Source organism: Emys orbicularis, chromosome 2 (assembly GCF_028017835.1).
Source record: "Emys orbicularis isolate rEmyOrb1 chromosome 2, rEmyOrb1.hap1, whole genome shotgun sequence".
In the NCBI taxonomy this organism is placed as follows: domain Eukaryota; kingdom Metazoa; phylum Chordata; order Testudines; family Emydidae; genus Emys; species Emys orbicularis.
In genome coordinates, this window is record NC_088684.1 from 22572192 (window position 1) to 22582792 (window position 10601).

Below are 10601 nucleotides of genomic sequence, written 5' to 3' on the forward strand. Positions count from 1 at the left end.
GGGCAAAACTGGGTGGGGAAGAGGGGGGGAGGGAAGAGGTGCGGAAGAGGTGGAGTGGGGACGGGGTGGGAAGAAGCAGGGCAGGGTTCGGGCATTGGGGGAAGGGGTGGAGTGGGGGTGGGGCCTGGGCAGAGCCGGGGGGGCACCCCCCGGCAGATTAGAAACTTGGTACCTATGATCTTTACTATCAAATAACAGATATAGAAATCTGAGTTCCCCCACCACCTCCTCCTTTCCCCTCCTGGTCCCCCTGCTGCTGCCTTATAAGTAGCTCACTGTTGAATGGCAAAATGGTGACATCAGCTATAGGGAGGGTTTCAACATGTGACATTGGCCATGAATCCCTCCCTGATCTGTCTGTTGCATACTACAGTCAGGTTTGTTGAAATGAGTCTGGCAAGGGTACAGTCCAAGTCCTACCTCTGTATCTGGGGTCCAGATCTGCTGATTCAGCAAGCAGATGCCCAACTTTAAGAATACAAGTATTCTCATTGGCTTCAATGGGATATTCACTTGTTTAAATTTAACCCTGTGTTCAAGTACATTGCTAAATCAAAGCCCTAGAACACCATGACTCTGTCCTCTTGGCCTTGCCCTGGAAAAGCTCTTCAGGGCTTCTCTTTTGGTGATCCTGCAGAGCACCCTCTTGTGTGTGTGAGGTTGATATGGAAAAGACAGGAGAAGCAAACACCTACTCTGCTCTCCCAAGGTTGAGGCTGGGAGCCTTTTTTTTTTATGGGTGGCCATGTGCAATGCCTCTCAGAATTTGACTATAACCCCCTTTCCTTCCCAGGTTACTTGGGAGGAGGCAACTCTCGCCTGTTGCCTGGGCACCTTAGGTCATTAAGGATAATGGAGATCCTGGTGGTCCCAGCTGAGATAGGCAATTAGGTAGGAATCCTCTAGTTACCCCTCTGCAGTAGGACTCTTACTCCTATAAATATTTATGGTTGGTGGTGCCCCTGGGGAGGCACTGTATATACCTGTTGGTGTACCTGGGTTGCCTGTTGGTGTACCTTGGTTGCCTGTTGGTGTACCTTGGTTGCCTCCAGGAACAAAAATATAAATAATGGATCTTATGCAGGCAATAAACACACAAAATAAAACCAACACAATTTTACTTAAATTATCCTAAAAACATACAATAAAAAATGTAACAAGTTAATATAGATTTCTATTATGTCTATACCCAGTAGGTGGCACTGCAATAGCTCAGCTAATGGCTGCAGTTTTCAACAAGTTGCAACAAAAACCTAACCCAGTGGTTCTCCACGTAGGCTGCGATCCTGCCTTCGTTGCCCAGCCCACTGGCTCCAGTATCTGATTTGAGTGTGGAAGGCAAGGATTATGGCCTCACTAAGCATGTTCATTTATTTCATGTTATCATTATTTTTTAAGTTCTAAGGAATATGAATTTGTGGTGTACAATATGCTGGAATAATATTGTAGCTAACTGTACAGCACCATTAGTAAGTCCATCAAAAAAATGGAGATAGAACAACTCAAACCAAGGTCTTAAAGCATTATTGTATTTTGCAAATATTTGTCAGTGTTTGTACTGCCTGCTTAGCTTCCTGCAGGAATCTAGTCTTTGACCTCTTTTAATTAAAAAAACACAAAAAACAAAAAACCTTAAAAATTATCTTAATCAGTTTCAGTTCCTCAACATCTCTATCTTGTCCAGGTTCTCTTATCACCAAGACCACTACCTGTAAAACAGGATTAATGCTAGTCTTAGCTGTCCTGACATGCACAACCCATTGATGTCACAGGACGTTAACAGGAGTTTGAGACTGACGGATGAAAAGTGTTATTCAAGTGCAAATTAGTTTTCACAAATGTGACACTAAACTGGTACTATCATACAGCCTCTGAGATCAATGGTCAGAGATGACAGCCATGCAGGCAAGCCAAATATACACCACTTGCTTGAGAGTAAAAATTTCAGTAATTCCCCTTCTCCCTATTGAATAATTCTCTCATCTACCTGGTGTATTTCTCCTTCCACCCCCTAATCCATATCCTGTATCATGTTACAAAAGGAATGACACCACCTAGGATCTTGCATCCTGGTTAATACTTAATCAGCTTTTGTCATTATTTTCCTAAGTTGACAATGAACGACTGGCTTATCTGAATGAGGTAGCAAAACAGCAGATGGAAAGCTTGATAAAGTCCATCAGTATTGATGGCTGCACTGTTTGACCCTTATAAATCACCCTCCAAATTTTATTAACCAAATGAGTTCTGTCCTGCCACCTGGCAAGGTTTTAGTTATCCAGTTTTGTGAGAAATAATGGAGTGCTCCAAGCCCGTCATTTTGCTTACCTGCAAAAATTATTGTTGTTAATTATTATTTGTGGTAATTGTGGTAGTGCCTAGGAGCCCCTGTCATGGACCAGCACCCCATTGTTCTAGGTGCTGTACAAACACAGAACTGAGTTTGAAGGTTAAGGGTATCGATAAATATATTTTTCAATTTTTTCAGTACTGAACATAAGCTGAGCCACAGTAAAGATTCTAGAGCTAATTTGGATCTCCGATCTGTGCTGTGGATCCTAAGAATATAGTTGGCTACAGAGCAAATTACATTACTGATTATAGCTGTGATTTTACTGGTTAAGTCAGTGTGTTTGCATCACCACTCCACAGCTTGTAGGGAGAGGATAACTTCCCCTCCTGTCCCTAGGGTGGTATCCAGCACAAAGCCTACTACTTGGGCTAGGTGCTGGGTCCCTGGATTTGGGGTCTGATGGCAGCAATTCAGCAGCAGCATTTCCACCAGAATGGGGTGGGCAGCTGTGAGCTTGGCAGAAGAAGTGATTTTTAAGGAGGGTCTTGAAAGAAGAGAGGGAGGCTACCAGAATCACGGGGGTATATAGCAATGCATGGCTCTGAGAACTAAGGCCCTAGCTTGGCTTTTGAGTTTTCAAAAAAAACACAGCCAAACTATTTAAAAAAAAATCAAATCAAATAAATGAAACTAATCAGCAAAATAATAACAAAAATACTAGTGCTACAGATAGTGAGTGGAACATTGCAAATCCCCAGTGGAAAATCAGGGATCCCTTTCTCTCAACCTTTTGGTTCAGGACAGGTATAGGGTCAGTTTTCTATCTAATACTGTATTTTTGGGGAAGGGTTGTACCCTGTCAGGCAAGGGGTGGACTCATTCTAATAAGCCATTCCCAGCTCTAGCTACTATGGAGCTCTATGATCATTATAAAATTTCATACTATTAGAGGTTTCAGAGTAGCAGCCGTGTTAGTCTATATCCGCAAAAAGAACAGGAGTACTTGTGGCACCTTAGAGACTAACAAATTTATTAGAGCATAAGCTTTCGTGGGCTACAAGTGGAAGAAGTGGGTTGTAGCCCACGAAAGCTTATGCCACAAGTACTCCTGTTCTTTATACTATTAGAGATCCACTGAGTTTGCAGCAGCTACATAAAACAATGATTTTGAAGACAAATTCTTACCAGACTTGCGTGCCTTAAAAATATTAAGAGGTGCTCTTAGAGACTCTGCACACTGGGTAAACTGTTTGTTTTCAGTTACTCTGTAAATCCAGAGTAACTCTATTGACTTCACTGGAATTCCTCTAGATTCACACTGATGTAACTGAGATTAGAACCTCCCCCACTAACTAATGATGCAAAGCAACTACATTTACTCTGTGCATGAAGTGTAGGGCCAAACACAGCTCTGGTATAAGTAGATGTGGCTCTGACATCAGTCAACTTGTTTCTACTTATATCAGGGTAGAATTTGTCCTGTGAAGTTTGAATTGTTGAAGAAATAGCCTGTCATCTAAAAGAAAAATACTATTTCTAAACTTTGTGTCATTCTGTTGTGCCTACTTTATTATTCTTATATTGAGAGTGTGGATATAAATATTAATGTGTATGCTCCATATAGTGAAGAGCACTGTGATGAGTGCAGTATAAATATCTAAACAGATTAGATTAGATGTAATCATGTGCTGGAAAGTCCTTGCTTTGTTTCCACAAGTTAGAAGTAATAGCAGCATCTAGAGCTGTAGAAGCAATAGTTAAAAGCTGTGTTGCTGCCACAGAACATTTTCTTTGGACGGCTCCACGCACAAACTGGTGCACTGCCATTTAAACAACAGAGCTAGGGCAACGGGAAGAGTGCCACCAAAATTACATATTAAAAAGAAGGGAAGGCTGAGATAACTACCATATTCTTACTGTGTAGGCCATTTTAAAAAAATAACATATAATAACTCCTGCCTTATTGCAATGTTAACGTTCCAGATATAGTCTCTTCTGGGAAGATTGGTATTACATAGAACCAACCCACATGAGGATTTCCTGCATTTAAGTAACATAAATTACAGGAGCCCAGCTCACTGGAGACTCTGCTCGTCTCACTCCCTGGTTAGCACAAATGTCAAATATTTAGTGTACACTTACAGCCCAGTCCTGCAAACCCTTCCTGAGATGAGTAATACCACTCACAGGTGCTGACTTTTATTTTTCCCAGTGGGTGCTCCACCCCCACTCCCCCTGAGGCCCTACCCTCGTTACACCTCTTCCCACCGCTGCTAGGCCCCCTCCCGCCCGCGGCTCTCTGCTCTCCGCCCTCCCCCAGTGCCTCCCACCAGCCGCCAAACAGCTGATCAGGTGGGTGCTGAGCACCCCCTATTTTTTTTCCGTGGGTGCTTGAGCTCCGGAGCACCCATGGAGTCAGTGCCTATGATTCCACTGACTTCACTAGGACTTTACATGTGACATCTAACAGTTCCTAGGGCCCCATCCCTGGAACTGTTAGATCACAATGGTGACTCTTAGAAACTTGCCAGTTGCCTTGGATAACTAAATAAGATTTGCATTTAGCTACCTTCAATCATAGAATCATAGAACTGGAAAGGACCTCGAGAGGTCATCTAATCCAGTTCCCTGCACTCAAGGCAAGACTAAGTATTATCTAGACCAGAGGTGGGCAAACTATGGCCCGCGGGCCACATCCGGCCGCGGGACCGTCCTGCCCGGTCCTTGAGCTCCTGACCAGGGAGGCTAGTCCCCGGCCCCTCCCCTGCTGTCCCCCATCCCCCGCAGCCACGCAGCTGCCCGGGCAGTGCTCTGGGCGGCGGAGCTGCGCACTCCTGCCGAGCAGAGCGGCAGCATATCTAGCTCCAGCCAGGCGGCGTGGCTGCCAGACATGCTGCTCTGAGCGGCATGGTAAGGGGAGGGGGTTGGGGGGTTGGATAAGGGGGCCGGGGTCCCAGGGGGCAGTCAGGGGACAGGGAGCAAGGGGGGGTTGGATGGGGCGGAGGTTTGGGGGAGGCGGTCAGGGCACAAGGAACAGGGGGTTTGGATAGGGGGTGGGGTCCCAGGGGGGCGGTTAGGGGGTGGGGGTAACAGGAGGGGGCGGTTAGGGGACAAGGAGCACAGGGGGTTGGATGGGTCAGAGGTTCTGAGGGGGGCAGTCAGGGGGCGGGAAGTGGGAGGGGGCGGATAGTGGGTGGGGGCCAGGCTGTTTGGAGAGGCACAGCCTTCCCTACCCGGCCCTCCATACAGTTTTGCAACCCCAATGTGGCCCTTGGGCCAAAAAGTTTGCCCACCCCTGATCTAGACCATCTCTGACAGATGTTTGTCCAACCTGCTCTTAAAAATCCCCAATGATGGAGATTCCACAACCTCCCTAGGGCAATTTATTCCAGTGCTTAACCACTCTTGACAGTTAGGAAGTTTTTTCCTAATGTCCAACCTAAACCTTCCTTGCTGCAATTTAAGCCCATTGCTTCTTGTCCTATCCTCGGAGGTTAAGAAGAACAATTTTTTCTCCTTCCTCCTTGTAACAACCTTTTATGTACTTGAAATGTTCCAGGTATATCCTATTGTAAGTATAGGGAAACAATGAAGATTCTGACATAGCTGTATTTCCCTTAGGTCAAAATGGAGAGTTTTTCTGATATCACCACTGCAGATACACTTAACTCTGCAAAAGTCTACATTTATCTGCAGGATTACTTTGCTTACTTCCATGATAGTTGAAAACAATATCTTCACTCTCAGCTAAACTCCAAATTGAGAGGCACATCCAGCTGCCAAGCACTATGAATTCATGCAAAGTTGCACATGTGTTTTCAGGAATTCCTGGATATGCTTTATTGAACTAGATCAATACTTTGGCTCAAGTCACCCCTGCTCATGGAGAAACTGACAAGAGGGGGCCAGAGGAGAATGAAAACTTCACAAGCTTGCTAGAATTTCTTGTACAGAATCCCCTCAAAAGGGAGGGAATTGGGAAAGTGATGCATAGTGGGGAGGAGATGTGGTCTCCCAACCCTGTAAATCCCGGGGTCCTTGGAAGGGCACCCCCACCGTTGCTGAGGCAGACGCAATCTGCATGGATGGTGATTACGGCTACATTTATGTCACGAAGGTCATGGAAGTCATGGAATCCATCCATGACTTCCAGAGACCTCTGTGACATTCTCTGCTTCAGCCCGAGGGGCTGCAGGACTCTGGAGCTGACAGCCAGTGGGGCCCTGGCAGGGTTCCAGCGACAGGCTCAGGTGACAGCAGCAACAAGAAACAGGGAGCCCCCTGCAAAGTTACAGGACAGGTGACAGACTCCTGAGGGGGCCCTCCTCAGGGTTAGCGCAACAGGCAACAGCCTCGCGCGGGGGGAGGAGGACCCCTTGGTCGAGCAGCTGGGGTCTCCCATTTTCTCTTTGGGAAATATGGTCACCCTGCAGCTCCTAGCCGCTGTGGGCAGAGGGGGAACCCCACAGCTCCCAGCCACCACGGTGGTGGGGGAAAACATGGAGCCGCAACAGCAAAAGTCACAGACAGGTCACGGCTTCCATGAATTTTTGTTTATTGCCCCGTGACCTGTCCATGACTTTTACTTAAAAATAACGATGACAAAATCTTAGCCTTAATGGTGATAAATGGGCTGATGCTGGTCCCACCCATTGGCAGCATGGCTCTTTTAGGTCACTGGCTGGGTCACCTATGGCAGCTCAGCAACAGTTGTAGAAGGTATCTGGTGGGAGTTAACAGTGAAAACTGACTATAACAATGGCATTCTAGGGTTTCACCTCTATTGTCTTTCAGTGACTCCCAGATCAAGTTTTCTCAGCTCGCCATTCAGATTGCAGCTGGAATTTGCAGGACAGACAGGTAGAAAAACCACATAATTTTACTTGTAAAGTGAGAACACTCAGTATGAAGTTATTAGAAGGGGAAGGGTGGGCCCCCACAATGCCATTTTTACAGTCAGTGCTCAGAGCAAAGCAGCACTTTAAAACATGCATCAGGTTTGGGCTAAATTGGTAATGGGTAAAAGGGGAAGGCCAAAAAGGTCAAAATTATCAAACTTGGTCCCTGATCCTGGAATCTGATCCATACAGGTGGACCTCTGTGCCCATGGAACTGTGTGCAGATCAGATTGCAGGGCAGGGCTCTCAGTGCTGAGTTAGCCACCTAAATCCATATTTTGGCATCAAAGTAAATGGCCTGATTTTCAAAGGTGCTGAGCACTGGTTTTAATAGGAGCTGTGAGTGCTCAACACCTCTGAAAATCAGAGGTGCCAAACTATGGAGTCTGAAAATATTGGCCTTACAGTCTTTGATCTCTAGAAAGAACTCCTATTGACATTAATGGAGTTGTGCAGGCAGACAAAGGCAGTACATACCCCTTAGTGATGAAGAATGATCTTGCAAGATGCAGCTCACATCAGTACTGGTGCCAGAATTAAAAAACTTTAGTTGTTACTGGAACAAATAGAAAAAAAGAACTCTCTCTAGCTAAAGTGTCCGAACATGCATGTTTATTGAATGGCACCTGCTCCCCCTGCTGGCCAGCTGAAAAACTATATTTTACAAAATCAGAATGTTTATAAACTCGCAGAAAAGTAATGATAGGGCAAATGTACTCCAGGAAACCAGCTTTCTCCTTTTGGGCCCTGAACAGCTACAGTAAAAGCAATTATATAAGTATTCACTAAACACCTTATGTTACCAATGATTGAGAGGCAGCAAAGAAGAGAAGGCAGGAAAGACGTTAGTTTTCATCCAAGCCAACAGGACTTGTGACAGGATAATCAGCCCTTAAGGGTTGTAGGGCCTAGCCCATCGCATCACATGGCCCTGTAAGGGTTTTGTTAGGCCTAATAGATATAGCTATATAAGGGCCTACCGGGGATATGGATAGACAGGAAGTGGTCCTGGGAATGAATGGTGCATAGGAGACAAAGCTGTCACTGTATCTTTAAGGGCCTGGGGCAAGGAGCCTGGCAGGGAGACTGGGGCAAGGCTCCCCTCTCTCCAGCCAACTGGAGAGAACTGGGAGAAGGGGACCACCATAAAGGCTGCCTCCTCCCTTGTACCAGGTCAGACACCAGGAGACATCAGTAGGGAAAGGCTGGCCTGCTGAGCACCCTGAAGCCTCAGGGCTCATGAAGGAAAAGGGGCAGCTGAGGGAGAAGCTGGCAAAGGCCCTACAGTTGCTTAACCCACAGCTCAGCTCCAGAGAGGTGGCCTCAGGGTTCCTGCTTAAAAAGGACCAGATAATGTGATTAGCAGAACCCAGCTCCAGAGTGGAGGGGAGAACCCTGTTTAAGGACTGAGGGACTAACTAATACAGTTCAGCTCCAGAGAGGAGATCTGAGGACTCCTGCATAAAGAGGGACTGAAAAGGAGTAGCCCAGGGAAAGAACTGGGAAGGGATCCAGGAACAGAGACTGTTCACAGGCACAGGAAAGAAGCATCTCCCGCAGGAAAGAGCCGGAGATTGCTAGTGGGACTGAGCCTGAGATGATGAATGTGACCTCTGTGCTATCACAGGATTACGTATGGCATTAGATGCTATATAAGGATACCAGAATCTGTTCCATAACTGATAAAAGTATTGGAAAAATTCAAATGTACTAACATAACTTAGTCTAATTAAGACTAAGCAGGATTATGAGGCACTCACAAGGACCTTACAAAGTCAGGCAATTAAGCTTGTTAGGGAAGAGATCTTCTGTTTGTACAGTGCCTACGCAATGGGTCCTGGTCCATGACTGAGGCTCCTAAGTGCTACATAATAATAGTAGGGCCACACAATGGAAGTTGGATTTCATTATAGAACAGGAAAGGCAATGAACACCGAAGAGTGAATAAAATCTTAAACTGTACTGAGAGAGCAATACAGAAAATGAGTCATGTAAATTGACGGTATACCTTCCCCTAGAATTGTGTGTTCAATTTTGGTCACTTCTCAACAAGCTCATAGCAGAAATAAGAGAGATCTCTTCGCCTGCTCCCCCACAAAGGAGTAAAAATTATAAGAGGGATTAGGCAATGTGGAATCTTCTATACAAGAAGAGGTTTAAAAGCTTTAGGCTGCTTAGAGCGCAATTCTACCACTTACTCATGTTGAGTAGACCCTTCTCTGTGAGTAATTTCATTGACTTCAGTGGTACTACTTATGGAGTAAGGTCACAGAATCTGGCCCTTGAATTTTCCTTTAGTACATCTATTAGTCCACACTGGAAAGCCTCTTGCATCTTAGGTGCTCAGACACCACAGTGATGACCACTATATAAACAAATACTGAGGTCCTTCAGACTATTCTTCCCTTTCCTCACTTAGAATAACAGGTGCAGTTCTCCATTTTTACTTTAGAGACAGATATTTGTGTAGATATTTCCCAGTATCTTACTGAATGGTTCCAAATAATCTGTGGTTTTCAATCTAGCCGGTTACAGGGGCTTGCTCAAATATGGACATGCAGAGGAGTAAGATGCCTGGCTGTGGTCACCTACATTTCAGCTCCACATGTGGTAGGAACAGCAGGTCTCAGACAACCTTTACTCCACTGCAAACAAGCTGGTAGGGAGAGGGTGGAGAGGAGCAGGGAGTGAATGGAGTGTTGACTTTGTCCCTCAGTTGGTGTGTGTGGTGCAGTCAAAGGACTGGCATAAATTACTGCACCCAGGAAACATGGGTTGAGCAGGGATGAAACTGAGGGCTTGTCTACACTACTGCGCAGGGTCGATCTAAGATATGCAACTTCAGCTACGTGAATAGCGTAGCTGAAGTTGGCGTACTTAGATCTACTTACTGCGGTGTCTTCACTGCGGTAAGTCGACAGCTGATGCTCTCCCGTCGACTCTACTTGTGCTCCTCGTTCTGGTGGAATACCAGCGTTGAGGGGAGAGTGCTCAACGGTCGATTTATCGCGTCTCTATACTAGACGCAATAAATCGACCCCGCTGGATCGATTGCTGCCCACTGATCGGGCGGGTAGTGTAGACAAGCCCTGAGAGATGCATGCAGTTCCTTCCCTGGCCTCACAGGCCAGCACTGTATTTAGAACATTGAACTCTAGCCCTAAATGTTGACATTCTAACAGCATACGTTCTGGAAATGTTGATGAAATGCTGCCAGGCTTCAAATAAATATTACCCTGATCTGAGTACATTCAATGCTGAGTGAAAATGTTCCTTGCCCTTTATCTTGACAGAGTGACGTTTTTTATAAGAGCTACAGGAATAGGCAGATTATTTATTCTATAACGGTTAACAGGGATCATCTCTAATATCCATCATGCTCTATATGGAACTAAACATCTGTTCCAGAC